Source organism: Orcinus orca, chromosome 16, assembly GCF_937001465.1.
Source record: "Orcinus orca chromosome 16, mOrcOrc1.1, whole genome shotgun sequence".
NCBI lineage: Eukaryota > Metazoa > Chordata > Mammalia > Artiodactyla > Delphinidae > Orcinus > Orcinus orca.
This window is the reverse complement of record NC_064574.1, coordinates 56,247,363-56,270,545: the sequence shown is the minus strand read 5'-3', so window position 1 is coordinate 56,270,545 and position 23,183 is coordinate 56,247,363.

Sequence of the window (23,183 nt, the reverse complement as noted above, 5' to 3'; positions counted from 1 at the left end):
ACAAAAATGCAGGCCCTTTTAGTGAAAGAGATGGGAAATCAAATTGACAATTTCAGTAAATGGTGAACGGTACTCTACAAAAGAAAACATTTGGTACTTTAAATGCACAAATAAGGGAATGCTCAGTGGTTGGGAAAATCAGGAAGACATCATAGTGGAGGTGACATTTGAGCTGGTTCTTGAAGGATCAATAGGAGTTCACCAGATTGCAGAATGCCTTCTACTTGGAAAATATAGGTCTGTCCCATTGCAGAGAACAGTTAGAAAGCCTCACTGAAGTGGGTTTATTGGCTAAAGGAGAGTACATGTGGCTGGGCAAAACACCAGGGATTTACCAAATTGCAGACCAAAGAGTCTTTATCTTATTTTTTGATCTGTGAATTAACCAATGTTGTTCATGTGAATACATATCTGAAAAGGCATCTGAGGGATGCTTAATGGTGGGTATTTTTTCAAACCTGGGGAAAGCATGAGTCAGGTCAAGCCCAATCCCTCTCCCTTCAGAAAAAAAAAAAGCCAACTAAGATTTTCTGTCCTCCCTGTGTTAGTTTTCCATGGTTACTATAACAAAGTATCACAAACTGGGTGACTTAAAACTATGGAAGTTTATTCTCCCATAGTTCTGGAAGCCAGAAATCTGAAATCCACATGTCAGCAAGATCAGTTCCTTCTGAGATCTCCAAAGGAGAATCTGTTCCATGGCTTTTTCACAGCTTCTGGGACTGCCAGTAATTCTTTGAGCTCCTTGGCTTGTAGACCCATCACTCCAACTTCCACCTTCATTGTCACATGGCCCTTCCCTCTGTGTGTCTCTGTGTCTCCTTCTGTTTCCTGTAAGAAGACTCATCAGTGGCTGGAGGGTCCACCCTAAATCTAGGACTATCTTATCTTGAGATCTTCAACCAAATTCTATCAGCAAAGATCTTATTTCCAAATAAGGTTGCTTTCACAGCTACCAGAGGTTAGGACTTGGACATAACTTTTGGGGGCCACTATGCAACCTACTACACTCCATTCCATTTCTTCCAAAGTTTTCTCTTCTAGAGAGAAGGTGACCCTATAACTGTAAAGAGTGAAAATGGGAACTACTAATAATTATGCAGTCCAAGGTAGATGGTGGCCCATCTAGAAGATGTGGTACATATATACAATGGAATATTACTCAGCCATAAAAAATGAAATAATGCCTTTTGCAGCAACAAGAATGGACCTAGAGATTGTCATACTGAGTGAAGTAAGTCAGACAGAGAAAGTGAAATATCGTATGATATTGCTTATATGTGGAATCTTAAAAAATGGTACAAATGAACTTATTTACAAAACGGAAATAGAGTTACAGATGTAGAAAACAATCTTACGGTTACCGGGGTGAAAGTGGAGGAGGGATAAATGGAAGATTGAGATCGACGTATACACACTGCTACATATAAAATAGATAACAAATAAGGACCTACTGTACAGCACAGGAAACTCTACTCAATACACTGTAATGACCTATATGGGAAAAGAATCTAAAAAAGAGTGAATATATGTATATGTATAACTGATTCACTTTGCTGTACAACAGAAAGTAACACAACATTGTAAAGCAACTATACTCCAATAAAAATTTAAAAAATTAAAAAATTTTAAAAAAAGAAAGTGAGCTTGAGGCAAGGATGAAAGTGCTCTCACTTTATTTGAGAGTTGAGAGTCCAGGACAGGGAGGGTAAAGGAAAGATGGGAGTGAGGCCAGGAAAGATGTGAAGCGATGCTACACCCTGGATTTCAGGGATGGCGACCACTTCAGGACAAGCTACGAAGAGACACATCACTTCTGCTCAGTGAGCAGGGCGGCTTAGCAAAAGGGAATTTCTTAAGCAAAGTTGCAAAAAGGAACTACAACTAGGAGGAGACTCCGTAATGGAGAAAGAAGGAGGAATTTATTTGCCCAGGCTCTTCTACACCTGTTTCCTTTGGTCAAGATTCCCCCTTATGGAAAACTGATTCTCTACATTTCAAGGTTCTATCATTTGCCCTTGAATATCCCTCAAGGAGGTTGGATCCCCTCCCCCATGGTGTGGCATTGCATCCAAGAGCAAAAGTGGAGGGATGACTTGGGGTTGGCAGGGCTCAGCCTGTTGGGAATGAGGGTGATCCAGGTCCACGGCTTCAACCTGATCCCAGCCAACCCAGCTAGGCTGGCAAGGGCACTGCCAGAGATGCAGCAGAGTGGTCCAGAAGGGGTGGTGGCGGTGGTATATTCTCAAAGAATGAAGCTGTCGCGGGAAATCTAAGAGGGCTTATATTTGTGCCCAATACTAGTATCAAGACACAGTGTTGATGGAGACAGTTCTTATATCAAGAGTTTGCTCCAAACATCAAAGATGTTTACTTTCCAATTGTGGGAAGGGCAGTAGTACTATGGAAAAGCAGCACAGAGAATTTATTAACTAACAATTCCCTTTCAGAGCATAGATGTTAATCTAAAAGAATAATAATAAATTACCCTCGACCACGTGATTTAGGGGAATATGTAATACTGTTTTGCAATACAAAAAGTAAGCAATGAAATGACATGCATATCTTTCACCTGAATTATTCTTTACTTTTTTTACTTAACAGAGAGAGAAGGAAGAGAGAAAAATAGCATCTACCCACAGCAAGCTTTTTATTATTATTTTTTTTAATGGCAAATCTTGCTAGAACCATAATGAAGCTCTGGAAGAAATAAAAACTTATGATCAGAACAAGCATTATAGACGTTTATGTAAAACTGGAAGTGAATAGTATTTTCCCATCTGTTACTAATTCATAAGCGGAGTCTCTCTGGTATTGTGACTGAAGTACATTTTTATAATTCATTTCTTGGCTTCAACTGTCAGGGAGTTCTCGTCTTTGTTAATTTCACAACATCAGCTGTTCATGAGGAAGTTACCATTATGACTCTGAGTCAACATGTTATCAATTCCAAGAGGAGGGGATGTAGTCATATAAAGTGGTGACTTGGAGGTTTTAAAATAGAGCTGTATTTCTAAACACTCGATGCTCCAGGGAAGTATCGAGGGATGTAGGAAAAGGCTCAGGGGCTGGATCTGAGGATCCCCTATGCACGATCACAATACACCAGGCCATCCCGGGATCCTACAACCTTGTCTGTGCTTGTGCCTTCAATGATGCCAAAACCCATTAACTACTCATTAGCAAAGGTGAACATTTGATGGAAAAGGAGTGATCTGCTGCCTGGGTGAAAGAGAGAGAGAAAGAGAAAACTGGGGGGAGTGCTAAGCTTAGACAATCCCACCCTTTACATGCTAGTCTAGAAAAACTCCATCACTAAGAGAAAAGCAAAGCCACTGTTTCTTAATAATGGCAACTACAAGCAAACATTTTGCTGATCCAAAACGTCTAAACACAGAGTATTATTTTAAGCAATCAACCCTTTGGCTGACATTTGTGAGACACACAAAATTATACTGAACCTGATCAAGCTGTATTGTATTTTAGTCCCATCCGTGGAGCTCTTAGCAAAATAAATGTCCTTTTCCTTTTTTTCCCTGTTAGAATATCACTTACCAGGTGAATTTATGTCTTTCCTTATATGTTATCTGAGCGATAGCATTTTTACTATGAAAACAGTATTCATTTGGTTATTTCATATGCAAACATAGTCTGAAACAACAAAATGTAAAAGGAAATATGTATGATATTTCCCAGAATATGAATCTTGTATTATTAAACTAGCTGGGTTCATTTCTTTGAAGCTTTCTATCCTCTTTTTGCTAGTATTACGGAACCTAAGAGGGTTTAGCAGGTATAAAAAATTTGTACAATACTTTAGAAAAACATAATTTCAAAATGAATCAAGTTTAAAATGTGTATATTGTCTGACACAATAAGTCCAAATGCAGGAATTCATCCTGAGGAAATAATACTTATTTGAAGGAAATGCTTTATACTCAAAGTTACTGACCACAATGTTTTTTACGATAGTTAAAACTTCAAAACCATCTTAATGAATCACCATTTTTTTGTGTGTGAAAAAATGTGAAATACCCATTCTTTGGGGCAAACTGCTGCCGTTTATTTTAAACTTTATTTTTTAGGAATATTATATAATAACATGGGAAGAAATCTCAGAGAAAGATTTTTACGGTGAGTTACGCATAGACCCCCTACAATTGGTCTATTACCATAACAGTGCTCTCTACAGTTATTTAAATGGAAGTGGGAAGAGAACAAGCAGATGAATAAACCACACCAAAAATAATTTTTTTTCTATTACAATTTTTAGGCCTGATCCTACCCTCTCCGAGTCCAAACTTTTAAAGCTCTTCAAAGAAAATAATAATAAAAACGTTAAGAGTAACAACAAAAGTTTTCTTAGAGTTTGTTCTAAAATAAACTTATAAGGAAGGTATTGTTCTCATTTTGCCAATGAAAGCATTGAAAGCTAGAAATATTCAATCACCTCTCTGAGTTCTTAGGGCTACAAAGTGGTAGACAAAGCATTTGAATTCAGGTTGGTTTGACTTCCTATCTGTGTTATTGCACAAACAGAATTTCGTACGCTTTTTAAGCTTAAAGCTAGAGAAGGGGAGGATTACCAAATATTAAGACAGGTAATGAATAGGTATCAAAATTGAAAAAAGAAAATGAAAATAGAGATTAAGGACATAATGAGCTCTAAGGTAATCAAATACTCTGGGGAAGGAAAAAATTGATGATAAATTTTAATCAGACTTTCTATATTCACATCTTTTATTAGTCTTTGCAGCATTATCTCCAACGACAACAATGGCAACAAAAACATAGAAATAATTTAAAACGTCCATCCATTGAGTAATGATGGACTAAATGATGTTCCATCGACATGATAGGATATTTTGCAGATTGTAGAAGTTATAATTGTGAAAACTGGGTGGAAATATGGAAAATGTTTTTGATCAATTATGAAGTGAACAAAGCAGAACACAAAATGACCTGGGCACCATTAATGCCAGTCTGTAAAAATATGGGTCTATGCTCTTAGACTGGGGCAGGGGATATATAAATGAAAATAACTGTGTTTAGGATAATAATTTTGTATTGAAATATAATTGGGCTATTACGCCTTCCTTTCAATAATAGGTATAAACACACACATGTATTTTAGGTGTCATGAGTTTCACATCTTTGTTCATTTTAATATATGGAGCTCAAAAAGATAAAAGAATAAATTCCATGCATCCATGCAAGTGGGACAGAAAAAGAAACCCATTGTATCCATTATACAGCTTTGAAAATTATTAACATTTTTTGGTATAAGGCATTTGCAAAACTAAGATGAGGTTTGGGAGAAATTGACAACCAGAGATCATCACCAAACTTGGAGAAAAGTCTCACTCTAGAAATTAAAAATCTACTGACTGACTCAGCTCTGAATCTACTACTCTCATCTTGGTCCTACATGTGTCCAAGAACTGCAGGCCCCTCTAGTTAAAAGACAGGCAGTATGGGTTGACTCCAAAGAAAATAGGAGTGGGGGAATAGAAAGCTGCTAAGAATCCTGTGCCTGGTTGTCGGGCAGAGGTAATTAAATGTAACATGAATCAAGGAAAATAGTGTCCATCACCAGGACCTCAGGGTCCCCCAGAGTTTAAGCCAAGATGAGAGGTTAGAACCATGAGTAAGGTTGAACTTCACCAAGAGGCATAATCACCTCAGTATCCAGCAAGTAAATATGATTCAGACACGCTGACATTTCTGAGATGTAGAATGGAGAATAATGAATTAGAGCAAAGGAAGATATTTTAGGGACTAGGGCTAAATACTTCCAGGAATGGGAAAGACAGTTACTTGAGCTATTCATCCATCTATCCACCCACTCTTCCATCCCTTCGTCCTTGCATCCATCCATCTATCTACCTATCCGTCCCTCCACCTACCCATCCCCTTGTTCTTCCTTGCATCTATTCATCCTTGCATCCATCCATCCATCCATCCATCCATCCACTCATCCATCCATCCATTCATCCATTCAGCCAATAAACCATATTCATTTTTGGCCATGCCTTGCAGCTTGTGAGATCTTAGTTCCCCGGCCAGGGATTGAACCTGGGTCACAACAGCGAAAGTGCCTAGTCCTAACCACTGGACCAGCAGGGAATTCCCTCAATAAACCATAATTTTGCAGGAATTAAAAGACCTTCAGAATGTTTAGAACACATAGGATGGAGGAATATTGACAGAGTCTGAAGTGTTAAGGAGATGCTTTGCCTAAAAGTTTAGGCTGAGCATGATGGGAAACCACTGAAGAATTCTGAGCAGCCCCAGGACAAGGCGAGATATACCTTTTAGAAGCAAGTGGCTAGTAATTAGCATATGGTCACAAAAGAGCTGCAGACTTTGATTTCTGGAGAGGCAAATAGAAAATGGGAGTGTCTGAGTTGTCTCATCAAGCCTGGAGAGAGATGTTGTTGCAGGTCTTCTGACATTGGGGCATCAGAACCTCCAATTATTCCAGGAAACTACGCCTTTCTTCTTTAATCATAAATATCCATCATCTATAATCAAGCATTTAATCTAGTAGGTTCTGCTGAGGTGAGCCTCTATTTTCTATAGTCAATCTTAACTACCATATTAGATTCACATCCAACTTGTCACTAGGGGCAATATGACAGCATATAAGGGCTGGAAAAATGCTAAGATATAATAAAGTCCCAATTTTTCCCATTGTAATGACAACTTCACCTTCAAGGTATATCTGGTTAAGAAGTAAGTAAGTCAAAATGCCAATTGACTGATTTTGGAGGAGGAGCCGAGCTTTGCAGAGTTCTTTCGGACTTTGGAGGGAAGTGTAGAAGATTCACCTGCCGAAGCCTCCTTCCTCTCCAGTCACCAAACTCTCCCAAGCAGTAACCCAAAAATATGACAGCCAAATATCATCTTTGTTAAATTACTTTTTCAATAGTAGATGATTTATAGTTGATTAGGTAATTAAATCAAATACAAGTGGCTGAAAGCAAATCTATTTTTATCATCCCTGTAAATTAAAAGTTCTGCATCATAAAAAATCAGGACCATCTTGAAAATGACTAGTCAAGTGCCTTTTAGAGGCAAGCAGGATTTATTGTCAATTAACGTATTGAACTGTATAGTCAGCATAACCGTGTGCTCGAGACTTTTAAAATTATTGGCTTCCGCTTCTGAGCTGCTTCCTATCATGGTAATGAAATGTATCTAGCTATTCTCATATTGAACAGTTCTGTAGGTTGCGTTTATATCTCACTATAACAACATTTCATTTTATTATTATCTCCAATCCCCTGTAATGAATACAAATACATTCCTTTTTTCCATCATGAGTTTATCAATTTTCATTGATTTGCCTATAATGAATACAGCCAGGAAAATAAAGGCAGACAGATCACATCCATTAAAGTGTCTTTAGCTTCAAAAGTTTGTCTGTGGCATTGTTTAATTAAAAAAAGAAAAAAAAAGTCATCAGGAAACTAATTAAAAAGAGACACTACTTTCAGGCCTGCTTATAAACAAGAAGTCAATAATTATTACATAAAGGGGCTTGGGAGCTATCACACTTATAGAAATTGGGCATTTATATCCAGCCCATTTGAAAAATAAAATGATGAATGCTTATCAAATATTTAGTGCATGTGGATAATCTCTTATTAGTAGTTCTAATGTACTACATTTTACTAAGTTAATAAAGTCCAAATGGAACTGTAAAAGCTAAGGTGCCTTTATGACAAGTTCAACCTTTATAACTAGACGTGTTTGGCAGCTCATACACAGCCTTACTTTTGGGCAAAGCCCTATAAACCCACACTGGCTGGGTGACATTGAGAAATTCGTGTGTGTTTCTAGCTGTAAGGATCTTCATCTGTAACTGTTTTCTGAGATATTTTCCAGAAAAATGATTTCCAGTTCTAAGCAAATGTTTTCTGTACCATTGAATGAGGAGCTTAATAAAGCAATTGGGTTTCCCAAGGCCACGCTGCTCATAGAAGCTGAGCCCAAATATTGGATTTCAAGGCAAATGCTTGTTCCAATTCCATGGAAGGCTCTGAGCATCATCTTGCAAGAGTGAGAACATACATCGCACTTTCTTGAAGTGAAGGGCTTGAAGCAAAGTCTTCGAGATTCCTCCATGCACATTCGTCTCTAATCACTTTCCATCTTGTCTAAGAGAAACACTACTTGAAGTTAAAGAATGGGTTGTTTAGAGTGAAAACTCACCCCGTATTTTGGGGTGTGCAAAGGAAGCAATGGTAGCAGGTCCAAGTGCATTAGAGATGAGTCTGTGGTCTTTTCAAAACCATTTTATCTAATCACAACTGTTAGCATCAAAATTCAAACCACCATGTCTTCAGTGGTATCATTGCCTCTGTTTGGGCTTAGCGTTTGTAACTCCAAGTGGTGCTAACATTTAGTATAAAATTCAGCAATTCAATTATATCTTAGAATTCTGAAGGAGAAAAATTTGTGAAACAGCTAATAATTCCAGGTTTCCTTCTTGCTCCCTCACTATTTGGAGCTGACAGGAGGATGCTGGTGAGAATAATATCTGGGGCTTCTTCTAATTTTGCCCTGAGAAAGATGCTGATGTTGAATCTAGTCCTGAGGTCCAAGCTTTTTTCATAGGGTAGAGAGTTTCCCTTTCAGAGAGCTGATTCCTTTAAGTTTCCTTACTTAGAGCATAAGATACAGAAACAGTGCCTTGTTTAAGGACAACCATGACATCTGTCACATACAGAGGCATAGAGATGCTAGGCAAAACTGGGACTGTCTCCAACAAAAAGACTTGTCTGTTCACCCTTCTTATTCCTCCCTGCATCGTCTGCCTTTAGTCCACAGTATGTGCCTAGTTTACTCTGTTGAAAGAATGAGCTTTCATTTTTATTCAGATAGAACTTGATAGCCAAAGTGTGGTTCATGCAGACCAGCATCAGCATTACCTGGGAGCTTGTCAGAAATTACAAATCTCACCCCCGACTCCAGATTTATAGAATCAGAATTTGCATTTTAGCAAGATCCCCAGGAAATTCATTTGCACATTAGAATTTGAGAAGCACTGAGGTGTAACAGATTGAGGTTGGCACAGACTTAGCAGTTCTTTAATTTTCCTGCCCATGAGAATCAGCTCAGCAGTTCTGAAAAAGAACAGACTCACCATTTCCCGTGACCCCTCGGAATATAATCTAGAGAGTTATCATGGGTGTGAATGAGGGGATATGTTCAAAAATGTTCACTGCAACATTGTAAAAGTGACCATTTGTAAACGCCTTAAATGTACATTAAAGAAAAAGTGGATACATAAATTGTGGTAAATAAAGGCAAACAATGGAATATTATACAACAGTGAAAACAAATGAACTAGTACTACATTCATCAATGTGATTACACCTCAAAAGGCACAACTGAGAGATCAAAGAAAATTGTGGAAGAGAATGTGGAGTTAATGTATATTGTATAAAATATGCAAAAAGATACCATATATTACATATGGACATACATATTTAGTAACAGTACAAACATAGATGAAATAGTAAACCCAAGCTTCAGGATAAAGGCTATTGCCTATCGCAGGGGAGTGGCAGGGGGGATGGCAATGACATCAGAGAGGATTACAGAGGACTTTAATTACACATGATGTGTTTTATTTTTAACCTTGGTGGTAAATGCATGAATGCTTTGCTTTCTGTGTGTTTTGATTGCTTGTAGTATTCACAATAGTTGCTAGAATACAGATTACCAGGTCCTACTCCATAATTTCTAAATCAAAATTAACAAGAACAAGGCCCAGGATCCAGTATAAGCATACAAGGTGATCATTATGGGCAACCAGATTTGAAATTCCCTGCTGTTGATCCTCTCCGACATGATTTGAAAAAAAACAAAACAAAACAAACACAGATCTATGATAAGGTGTACCACCCTGAAAACTTTTAGAGGCAGTGTGTTGTCACGCAAAAACATGGATTTTGTATTTGGATAAAAATGGAGTTTGAATTCAGTGCAGTTTTAGACAAATTATTGGATGACTCTGAGCTTTACTTTCCTCAACAGCAACTGGAATTGTTTTAAGGACTAAATGAAAAAAAAAAATTGTTGGCATAGGAGGCGGTTCACAAATGGCTATTGTTTCTATTATTACAAAATACCCAAATTAAGTGTTCATTGATGAAGATGTAAACACCCATAAGACGTCCACCATGTGCCAGAGACATTAGATAAAAAACAGAACTGGCCTCTGTTCTCAAAGAGCTAACAGCCATGTACTAGGTAGTGAGTACTATGGTTTTATCTTATTCTCCATCTTTTTGGGACATGGTTCATCTCTCATTAACCATTTGACTGTGTATCCTGTATGATTCCAGAGGGGCTGCCAATCATGGTATTCTGTCCCCTGACCACATGGGCATCCATGTGACCCAGACTGGCCAATCCCCACACTCCTCCCTGCCAATACTACATGGTACAAGGGGTGGGCATGTGATCATAGCTGGCCAATCAGAGATCTTCCCTGGGATTTATCTACATGGATTCTGGGAGAGAAAACAGTGTATTTCCTCTAAATGAAAGTACTGCACACCTTGGCTTCTTTGGGCTATGCTTCCCTGCTGCCCAGTCACATGGAAAAAGCTATTGGAACAGGGAGTGAGAAACTTACATAAAAGATAATGACATTATTGGATGCCTTGGATCCATTTCCATTCTTCCCAGTGACAGGAACCAAATAACCCCACCACTTCTTCTTTTTGTTTTTTTGCTTAAATACATATATGTTACAGTTCTTAGTTGGCACCAATGAACATTGTCTAATGAAAACATATCCTAAGATAACCACTCTCATAGCACAATTTGTTTAGTGCCTGATTAGAATGTCAATTATCATTAATTTGTAAAATCATATGACAAAAATCTAATATTTTTTGTGTTCAATAGTTCTAAAGTGTTTCTCACCCTCCCACCCTATTTGATTAAACAACCTAAGAATTTTGTCTCCTGTACCACTTAGGGGCTGCATTTGGCTGCTAGGAGCAGAGATTCATTTACAGTGGCTTGAACACACAAGAATTTATTTATTAACATAAGAGTATTTTGAAAGTAGATAGCTCAGGATTTTTATGGTGGCTCTACTGGATCTGCTTGGACATAGAGTACATTTTATGTTTCTATTTTGCTAGCCTTAATACTGATTTCCATCTGCAAAGTCACCTCATAATCCAAGATGGCTGCTGGAGTTACAGCCATTGCATCTACATTAAAAGAAGCCAAAAGGAGACAGGGTGGTGATGACAGAAGAAGGAGTTACCTCCAACCCGAGGCAGCTCTTAGCAGTAACCCTTTTCAAAGTCCCACACAACACTTCCACTTATACCTCATTGACTAGAACCATGAGGCAGAAAATGTAATCTTTGATCTTGACACAACAGCGCTCAGAATAAAATCACATTCTGCGACTAAGTAAGAAAGGAGAATGGTTACAAGGTAGGCAGCTAGTAGTATGTGTCACTCTTTTCAAATCAGTGTGGCCCCTGTCTGGTCAAACCACATCCTCATCTTTCCAATCTTGAATTGGAGGGAAGCTTAGAGAAATGATTTTTTTTCCCCACAATAAATGAAGGGGTATTGAATGGGAGTGTGGGAACACAGAGGAGTGGCTCTTGGTGTGGGCTGGTGGGGAGGGGTCAGGGAATGCTCTTCTAAGGGAGAACATGTCTGAGCTAAATCTCAAAGGAGGAACCCAGAGTGGATGGATTTCTGGCCCAGAGGCAGCAAAATAGGTAAAAAGAAGTCAATGAAACTAAGTTTCATAGCACCTTTCTTAAGTTCTTCCCTTCAGAGACCACTGCCCTAGAGCAGAACTGGCAAACTTTTTATGTAAAAGGGCCAGATAGTAGATAATTTAGACTTTGTAGTCATACCTTCTCTATCACAAGCACTCAACTCTAACTCCTTGTAGCAAGAAAGCAGCCATAGACAATAGAGGTTCACAAACAGGTGCAACTGTGTGCCGAAAAAGACTTTATTTACAAAAACAGCAGCTGACCTCAGGCCTCAGTTTACCAACCTCTGCCCTTGGAGAAAGGCTGAATTATCTTTCCACTCTCCTTGTAGAAAATGACATCCCCAAACTTGGGGCATATGAGGAAGTGATCCGTAAGTCTGAACTCAGAAAAAGGAGGAAACTCATACAATGGGCAGATATGCCAGAGAGAAAATGATAGAAATAGTGTTGTTTTTCTGGATTTTTAAGAAAACTTTCTGATGCTTTTCAGCATTTTAAAATTGTAATTTGCCATCTTTTTATTATTTGAAATAATCATTCATATTAATACCTGAATTTTTTAAATTGGATTTTTAAATTGCAGTATAGTTGATTTACAGTGTTGTGTTAGTTTCGGGTGTATAGCAAAGTGATTTAATTATACATATATATGTATCTATTCTTTTTCAGATTCTTTTCCCTTATAAATACCTAAATTTTTATTAGTATTTTTTTCCTTTTCCTTAAATAGGGTCTGCAAAACTGTATATGCTTTCAGCCCTACAGAAAACCAGATCCATTCCTGCCCAGAGGCATGAGAAAATTGCACATTGGGTGAATTGCAAGTAATTTGGTATTGCTGATGCGAAATAGTGAAGTGATTAAAATCACAGTCAGACTGCCTGGGCTGAAATCTGAATCTTACTACTTATTAGCTATAAGACTTGGGGAAGTTATTTCCTCCCTGTATTTTTTTTTTCTTTTTTCATGTGTAGAATGGAGATAAGAACACTCCCAGCCTCGGAGGGTTGTTGGGGGGATGAGGTGGAAAATTCATGCCAAGGATAAGTACAACGTGTAGTATCTCAGAAGGATGTACTAATGCTAGTGGTGAAGATGAGGATGGTGGGGGCATGGCTGGAGGGGAGGGGGCAAATAGGGTTAATGCAAAGGACTGTGTTGTCATCTGTAGGAATTTGAAATCTATACTAGAGACAATGGGGAATATAGGAGTTTCAGTCCAAGACTAGCCTGATCAGATTTTCATGAGCTCCAGAAGCTATGAATCACTGGCCCTAAGAAAAGAAGCGAAGTGGGCCCAGCTCAGTGAACACCTGCAGTGTCAGCGAAGTTGGAGGTTTAGTTTTCAAAATTCCTCCCGGGGAAGTTTTCTGCTGAATTATATCACCCGGCATTGGGGGCCCCTAGCAGAAGGAAATGAAATGCCTCAGTGAAGGTCTGGAAGTGTCCTTAAGGACTGGTGTAATTAAAGCTATCTATCCCTGATGCCGGGCATTGGAAGGAGGATGTGGACACTAGTATCAAAGAATGGTGTCAGGGCCAAGTTCCAGGTACTCCTCAGTGCCCCAGGTAGGGCCGTCCACCCCAGCAGTGACAGGGTAAGAGACTCCAAGCACACACTGGCTGGCTCTGCATTCTTTTACTAAAAGCTCAGTTAGTTTGTGAGGAGACAAGGTCAAGCAGTGTTAACAGAAAACGTCCAAACGTCCAATGAAAATTACCTGACAACTGGGGCCTCATCCAGACCAGACAAGGAATATTCTTCTACTCTACTGGTGCTTTGGCTGTTTTCCTTTCTAGCTTTTAACACAACTGTAATAATAACAATAATAAAGCTCTTTGGATAATACTTTGTTAAATACCAGGCTATTAGCCTAAGTGATTTGCTCTCCAATGGCAGAGAATATTTCTGTTAGTTTAACTTCTTGAAGGCACACAATAGCCTTGATGCTATTTGTTGTATAAATAACTCAATAATTTAGGAGGGACCCTCTTGGCAGGTATAGGGAGTCAGGTGAGAGAGGCTTTTTACTTACTGAGATGCCCCATTAACCTGTATTAACCTGGTTCATGATTCACCCTTCTCTCACTCATTCTCTTCACTTTCAATTCTTCAAACAGCTTTACTGAGATATAACTCACATACCAGACAATTCACCCATTCAAAATGCACGATTCAATGGCCTTTAGTATATTTACAGAGTGGTGCATCCATCACCAACCATCAATTTTTTAGATCGTTTTTTATTTCCTTAAAAAGCAATTCCAGGGCTTCCCTGGTGGCGCAGTGGTTGAGAATCTGCCTGCTAATGCAGGGGACATGGGTTCGAGCCCTGGTCTGGGAGGATCCCACATGCCGCGGAGCAACTAGGCCCGTGAGCCACAACTACTGAGCCTGCGCGTCTGGAGCTTGTGCTCCGCAACAGGAGAGGCCGCGATAGTGAGAGGCACGCGCACCGCGATGAAGAGTGGCCCCCGCTCGCCACAACTAGAGAAAGCCCTCGCACTGAAACGAAGATCCAACACAGCAAAAATAAAGAAAATAAATTACTAAAACTCCTACCCCCAACATTTAAAAAAGAAAAAAAAAAAAAGCACTGGATATTAAAAAAAAAAAGCAATTCCATACCCTTCATCCTCTCCAGCCCCAGAAACCCACCAACCTACTTTCAATATCTATGGGTTTTCCCATTCTAATCATTTCATGTAAATAAAATCATATAATAAGTGGTCCCTCATGACTGGCTTTTCACTGAAGCGTAATGATTTTAAGGTTCATCCACACTGCAACAGATATAGATAATTCATTTATTTTTATTGCCAAATAGCATTCCATTGTATGGATATACCACATTTTATTTAACCATTCATCAGTTGATGGACATTTGGGCTGCTTCCATTTTGGGGGTTTCATGAAACTCATTCATTCTTAAATACTGATTGGCACCTACGGTTTGCTGAGCACTGTTCCAGGCTCCTTATGTGAAGATAAGTAGGAGTTGGTCTTTGGGTAGAACATTGCAGCCTTTAGGGAGAGGGTCATAGTTAAGATATAGATAACTTGAGAGCTGCTAAAGAGAAGGGATAAAAAAATCCAGAGGAAGGAACAAGCATGTTTGCAACCAAAGGGATGGAGTCTGATTAAGGCTGGATGGGCAGGAGTTTAGTGGAAGATCTGAGAAGGCTGTGCAAGGCCAAGGAAACTGATCAGATGTGTTCTGCTGTGGACACACCCTGTGTGTTCAGGACAGAGTGAGTATGTTGGGGTGGGCAGTGGTCAGAGTACATGGTGGGGAGATGGGAAATGAGGCTGATTGGAGCTTCTACACTCAAAGATATTTTTTGGTGGGGGTAAACAACAAAAAGCAAGACTCTCTCACCCCAGACGCCCAGTGCTTTGTTTCAGGACAAATTATGCTGAGAGACCGAGATTATCTGTGTGAGTAGTTTCTTTAACACAGGTTCACAGTGGGAATTATAATGATTTCACAAGCCAATTGCATACAGGATAATGTCTCTTAATAAACCAACAAAGAAATAACATACTCCAAACCAATGAGAGATTAATTACACTATTGTTCCAGGCAAGTGGAGATGAAAGAAATAAAGTCCATATTTAGTTGAGGTGTACCTTTCTACGAGTTAGCTATTGGGAGAGTCAGCTTAACCAACCACTAGCTGATACCCAACTGCTGGGGAAAGGAAAGTGAAGCATCCCTGTTGCTAGGGAATGATGGCGCTGCTGTTGGTGGGGAAGATGCTCTTCTTCTAAGAGCCGCAGCATGGCTTTTGCCACTGCTGGTAACAGAGTCGCCTTTACCACGGCAGGAGCTAATGCCCCAAGGTCTTCGGAGAGCTATGGAGATCAGCAAAGGGGAGTCTTGCCCAGACCAAACACTCTTAAATGGTCCTCACAAACTCTGAGCATTTATCGTCTAAATGTCCCCTCCCCATAGTTGCTTCTTCCCATGTTCTTATTTTTTTTTAAGATTTAAAAAATTTTTAAATTATTTTTGGCTGTGTTGGATCTTCATTGCTGCATGCAGGCTTTCTCTAGTTGCGGCAAGCGGGGGCTGTCTTCATTGCGGTGCACGGCTTCTCACTGTGGTGACTTCTCTTGTTGTGGAGCACAGGCTCTAGGGTGTGTGGGCTTCAGTAGTTGTGGCATGCAGGCTCAGTAGTTGTGGCTTGCAGGCTCTAGAGCACAGGCTCAGTAATTGTTGTGCACGGGCTTAGTTGCTCAGCAGCATGTGGGATCTTCCCGGACCAGGGATCTAACCCATGTCCCCTGCATTGGCAGGCGATTCTTAACCACTGCGCCACCAGGGAAGTCCTCATGTTCTTATGGATAAGCACCCCCAGGATCTGTCAGCAGCTGAGCTACTGAAGGCTTACTGGCAAACACAGGTGTGGATGATCACATCCTGGCGCACAATTTCCCTTTTATATCAAAATAATAACTTCATTTTCGAAAACCACCTCACTCTCAAAAACAACTTCATTTTTGTCATAAACAAGTGGATTCAAAATTGTAATCAAACCACGACACAACAGATAAGAACCCAGGCCGTTTTCTCTGATATATTAAACAACAAATATTTACTGAGCCCTTATTATTATGCAAAAGATAGAATAAATGACAAAGTCTTTCAACAGAGGCTTTAGTGTGGAAAGACAGATGATGCATAAGTGAAGAAATGTCTATTTTTCTGTCACTTTTTTTGAAACATATAAAGGATTATCCTGTTTACCCAGTTTGACAACTTGGTTTTTATTTTTTCACTTAAAAAGGTATCTTGGGGCTTCCCTGGTGGCGCAGTGGTTGAGAGTCCGCCTGCCGATGCAGGGGACGCGGGTTCGTGCCCTGGTCCCGGAAGATCCCACATGCCGCGGAGCGGCTGGGCCCGTGAGCCATGGCCGCTGGGCCTGTACATCCGGAGCCTGTGCTCTGCGACCAGAGAGGCCACAACGGTGAGAGGCCCGTGCACCGCAAAAAAAAGAAAAAAGAAAAAAAAAGGTATCTTGGCAAATTGATCCATAAAAGCACTGAAATGTCCACCTTCTGCTTTAAAAAAAAAAGCCACATGGCAGTCCTGTAGAGTCAGCATAATTTATTTAAATAGCATCAGTTAATGATCATTTAGGCTTTTTCCAATCTTTACTATGAACAGTGTTGCAACGGATATATTTGACTAGGATTTCTGAAGGTAAATTAGTAGAATTGGAATTTCAGGGTAAGAGGATGTACATTTTTTCATGGTATATATTCACAAATTGTTCTGCACAGGGGCTGCAGTGTGTTTCTCCTTCCGCAAAGGAAGTATAAACGTGCTGCCTATAAGGTTAAAACATTTTAAATACGGATACCGGCATGACCAAGTGTGTGTTTAGAAATATCATGTAGAAGCTGGTTTGACTTGTAGGGGTGGGTTTGCAGTGGGAGAAACTAAATGAAAGAAATACCAGTTTGTGGTTACTCAGGGTGAGAGATGCTGGGTTAGAGGCAAGGAGCTGGGCAGAATGAAGGGAGGAGAGGTCAGCCACGTTGGCCATGGACGTGAGGGAATGGAAGGTTTCAAATATATTATGTTGAGGTGAAAGGGTCTGGAACAGTGCCTGGGTCTGAAAGATGAGGAACTGAGACCTTGAGAGAGGAATCCACAGTTGACCCTGGAGGCCAGCACCGTGCCCTCCAAAGGCACAGCCTTCCGAACACCTAGGAGACTTCACCTTGAATGACTCCCAGCAAAGCCGGAAGAAACAAAACTCCCAACCATCCATACGGGAAACCGCAGTTGCGTTTGGAAAGAGGCCCTAAATCGAGCTTCCCGTTTGGGGGAACATATGGAACGAGGCATTCTCTCCGAAGAGGAAAGACTGTGGTGTGAAGCTGCCAGGGGACCAGACGGCATTCTTGAAAATCAGGGGCTTCGTCTGTCTGTATTTCCATCGCTGCCACCAAGTGGGACTTCATCCGAGGGCTTTCTGAGTGAAACTTCAAGACTTCGAGGGACATTTCCTTCAGGTTTCTGGGACTCAGTTTGGAGATACAGAAAATAGTGTCCTCACTAGAAACCTGAGAGTCTAACAAATTCTGCAGCTTGAAATGTAGAACCAAATATCCATTTCCAGTTCTGACAAACACATTTGTATCAGATCAACACTCCCATCAGAATCAACTAAAAATACTGTGTTATAATAGAAAGTATTTGATAGTTATCACAGCAGCTATGACTTGGGGGTGATGGTGGCAAGGTTCTGGAGAGAAGGGAGACCACTGAGGTGAGCCCCGCAAGCTTGAGAATCTGAGTAGAGAGCATCAACAAAGAGCCACTTCATCAGCCTCATAGGGTTGTGGAGGCCAAAAAGTAAAGCAAATAGGAAGTTTAGAATTATCCAGACAGCCAGGACCCAAGTGGGCAAGATACCAGAAAGAAGGCAAATAGAGGAATAGAGTCTGAGAGTCTAAGCTGGTTTTCCCCTTGAGTTATTTGTTTATTTATACATGGAGGACAGAATGAGAGGCAGAAACACCAGGCAGAAAGTCACTGTTGGGAGCCTGAGAAGATGCTAAAAGTTCAAAGGAGATAAGGATTGGGGTTCAGGATTTGACAGAGTGGAGAAGCTCTAGTAAACAAGACAGGCATTTTACTGGGACAGTGGAAGGATTACACCCCAGGAGGAGAGCTGAAATGAAATGGAAATGTTCTTATAATCCTAAAACATTCTTTGAACCATCTTGATGCTTGATTGTATTTAGATAAACTGCTCCTACTTGAACTTGTGATTAGAAGCTAAATAAATTCTTCCAGGAGAAAGACAACAACATCTAGAGCCTCTACAATTTTTTCAAGTATATGTGGTATGGCGTTCATGCAAAACTTCCTATGTATACAAAGATGTGAAGCCAACAGAAGAGATAGACCATAGAAATGGAACCAGGAGTGATCCATGTATTGGATAGTACATTAAACATGGGCTGAAAAACAACTGTGATTAGTATCTTCAAAATATGAAAGACAAGATAAACAATTTAGAAAGATAACTGAAATGCAGAGAAGCTAATTTAAGGAAAACATTAGACTGGAAAGAAGAAATTAACATTGCAATAGTGTTTAACTGACACAGCAGTCATATACAAACAAAGTATTAATGAATTAGAAGATAAATCAGTAGAAAGCATTTAGACAGAAGCTCAGAGAGAAAAAGTATGAGTAAAAAACAGAAAAGTGACATATGGGACACAGTGTTTTGATCTAACATGCATGTATCTGGGATACCAGAACTGGATGTCAGACAGAAAGGGACGGAAGCAATATTTGAAGAAACAATGCCTGAGAATTTTCTAAAACTGTTGAAAGATATCAACCCACAGATTCAAGAAGCACTACAAACTTAAGTAAGATACATACAAAGAAAACCACACTGGGTCACATTACAATAAAACTATTAAAAACCAAAGAGAGAAAATCTTAAAAGCAGAGAAGAGAAAACAAAACAAAACATTATCTTCAGAGAAATAACAATAAGTATGATGCTAATTCTTAGAAAAAGATGAAACCCAAAATACAAACATTAAATAAAAGTAACTGCCAACCTAGAATTCTTTACAGCAAAAATATATTTAAGAAGTGAGGGCAAAATAAGGACATTTCCAGAAAAACAAAACCTGACATAATTTAGAGCAGATCTACACTAAAAGAAATACTTAAAAATTAAAGTTCTTCAGGCTCAGGAAAAATTATTCTAGATGGAAGCATGGAAATGAAGAAGGGAATGAACAGCAACAGAAAAATTTGATTAGATGTATGTGTAAAATGTGTGTCTATTGAAGGCACAGAAAGATAACATTGTCCTATGTCATTTAAAGTATATGCAGAATTAAAATATATGACAATTATACAACAGAAGGCAAGAGGGAGTAAATGGAGCAGAAGTATACTGAGGTTATAAATATCAGGAAATGAGTGAGAACAGTAATTCATATTTTACTACAGTCAAGGACACATGCTCTAATCTCTAACTATTAAAAGAATAGTAAAAGTATGCATAATTATTATTTCAGTAGAAGGGGACATGGCATAACAAAATACCCCAATAGAAATCAAGCAAGGAAGAGAGAGGGAAACAGAGTAAATGAGACAAATAAAGAAAACAGTAAAGTGGTAGAATAACACCTAAATATATCATAAATTATATTAAATGTAAATAGATGAATGAATACAATTAAAAGACAGGGATTGTCAGAATTGGAAATACATAGATACAGCTATAGATATATAGATATATTCTGTTTACAAAATTACTCCTTAGATGTGAGAATAAATTGATATTGAAAGTAAAAACATGGTAAGGATATACCAGGCAAACACTCTCCAAAAGAAAGCAGATACAGCTATGCTAATATAAATGAGGACTCAAGGAAGACTGTAGCTGGACACAATGGGTGGTGTCAGCCCAAGGAGAATCTGGGATTTATTCAACATGTGGTTGCTGCATGTCTACCGTGGGGCAAGGAAGAAGGACAGCTGTCAGAAGCAGGGATTTCAGCATCAGGGTAATGAGCAGGGGAAGATATTTTTAAATAGGGAGGAGATTGTGTCTACTCATCTCAGCCACATTAGACAGACTGGACTTCTTTTCAGTGCAGAAGTTCTTTTTTTCTTTTTTTTCTTTTTTGTTAACTAAAAAAGTTTCAGATTAATAAACTGGGACAAAGAGTTGAATTTTTAAAGTGTCTTTGTTTGTACTTGTATTTTTAACAGCATAATCTAAAAAAGAAGAGTTATTTGTTTTTTCAGGACACTTCATCTACATTATCATGAATAAACATAGACCAGTCCACTTAAATCTTCCTCTACTGTGACTGAATTTGTTTCTCTCTGGAGAAGGCACTTCTCTTTGGTCTAACTGAAGTGAAATAGAAGTTTCCAGGATTCTATTATTTTAAAATTTCTATCTCGGAAGCCCAACTTAAGAAGGGTTGGCCTCTGGGGACTTCTCTGTATGGTCTAAATTTTAAGAAGAGTAATCATTACAATGATAATAAAATAATAATAACTATTATTATTAATTTATATTAGCCTAAATATATTGAGTGCTCAATCCCATGCAAAGCACTGTGCTACTCTTTAAATTTTTTTTTTTATTTAATCCTTATCACAACCCTATACTTTCCCAAATGGGGAAACTGAATCTTAAAGTAAGCAACCCACCAAAGTGATCTGGTTTCCTAGTGTCCTGTGGATGGATAAAGGTGGAAAGGACATCTCTCGTTGTCTGTGCCCATTGATTCCTCAAAACCGCAAGGCAATTAGGAACCACTCCTGCCCCCACCTCCCTGCCAAACCATCCTACGTGGAAGCAAGGCTGTGTTTCACAAGGCTGAGTCTCTGCCTCCATTGAGATTATAGCTTATTCTGCAATTAATGATGCAGCAGCCTCTTTGGCTAATAAAGTCTAAACAAAGAGCATTTAATCCAATTCATGGGGTTTTTTCTCTCCATCGTGAGCAGCCTGTCAAACGCAATCAGATTCCGCATGCAAAGCAGAGAAGAGGCAGGCGTCAGCCACACCTGCTTAGCGGGGTTGCAAGCGGGAAGCTTGCAGCGAGAGAACAGTTGGCTGCGCAGATGGTAGAGATGGAAAGGCTTGGGGAAAAGCCACTCTCTGACTCCAGCTCAGCGCCGGGAAGGGGCCATTTGGGGGTTGCAGGCAGGGAAACACCTTCTCATCCCTCTTGACTTGGTCCAACCAACGGGGTGGGGGTGGGGTGAGACCACTCAGAAACAAAAGGCACAAATATTTACCAAGAGCCTCCTATGTGACAGACACTTAACTTAAGTGATCTCTAATTATCAAACAATTGTCAGGGACAGAGGTAGGGGGAGGTGAATCTCTATCTTGCTGATTCGCTTCTCTGCACCAGGCTTATTGAGGAATGTTCAAAGAACATCCACTAAGTAATTGCTCTTTGCCCATCCCTGGATAAGAGGCTGGGTAGAGATGCCAGAAATGTGGACAGCTTCAATCCTTGCCTTTAAGGAATGTTTGATACAAATGAGAAGGTAGGAATTAATACATAGGGACTAATTTTAAAACAGTGCTGTGCTGAACTGGGTGGCCATGACTCTGGGTAAACTGGGAAAGGACAGATAACCTAACCACAGACTGATGTAGACACAGCAGCCTGGAGATTCATAAAATCTCAGAATCAGAGGGGACCATCATAATGATGTGTGAACATACTTTTGGGACCCCTGGATGCAGAAGACCATGTCCCTCTGCCCAATGCTTTGATAACTGTCAGGACATAACTGTTGAATGTGTAAATAAAAATTAACCTTAAAGAGTAAATAAACACAGATATTACCCATTATGATTTTTTCTGGGTCATGAACTCCTTAGAGAAATTTATAAAAGCTATGATTTTGCTCCTGGGAAAAAATGCACATGCAATTTCTGTGGGTCCAGGTTTCCCTAGAAACATAACATTAGGGAAAACCACTTGGTTATAGAGGTAAAGGAAATAAAACCACGATGCAACAATTTTATATACCTTATGATCTCTTCTAGGTATAAACTCCTGGTTAAGAGTTTTGGTCCTGGCAAGACTACCAGGTCCATTCCTAGTTCCTCATCAGCAGCGTGGCCTTGGATAAGCTTATGAATCTCTTGGTGCCTCAGTTTCCTCATCTCTAAAATGGTACTTTCTGCATAGGGTTATTGTGAGAATTAAGTGATAAAATATACTATAGATAAGGTACTTAGCACAGTGTTTGGCATTGGGACAAACCATCCATAAACATCATCATCATAATTACTGTACATTATTCAAAAATTACTCTGTAATTTAGTCTCATCCTTTTATGTATCACACACACTCAATCATTTATAAAATTGACCTCTGTGAAGGGAATAGAGTTGATTTTGGAAAATGATGATGCCTCAATAAAGAGGGACTGCAAAGATTTTTTTTCAATAAGAACATACATGTACATTGCTGTAAAACAGAGACCGTTCCTCAAATGTGTAGTATTATTGCAAACATGAGCCACTCTATCCTGGGCATACTTTGTCCAGAGCATGGAATATTTTCTGCATAAGGACAGGATAGAGTGTCAAGACTGAATCCCAATGCCTACCTTGACTTCTCTAAGGAAAGAGAGAAAACAGGCAAATTTCCATTGAATGTTGCAAAAGCCTCCCCAGAAGACAGATGCCTGAGGACCAACCTACTACCTTCCACGCCTTCACCTGTACCACTGACACCCTGAAGTGATTGGCTCCATCTACTCCGAGGGGTTCAAGTCCTCCAAATGGAATTATCCTGTTGTCATTTAGTTAAGCAATGGGCTTAAAAGCAGGGGCTGTTAAATATCTTCTTTGACTGCTAAGTTTTCCATTGCAA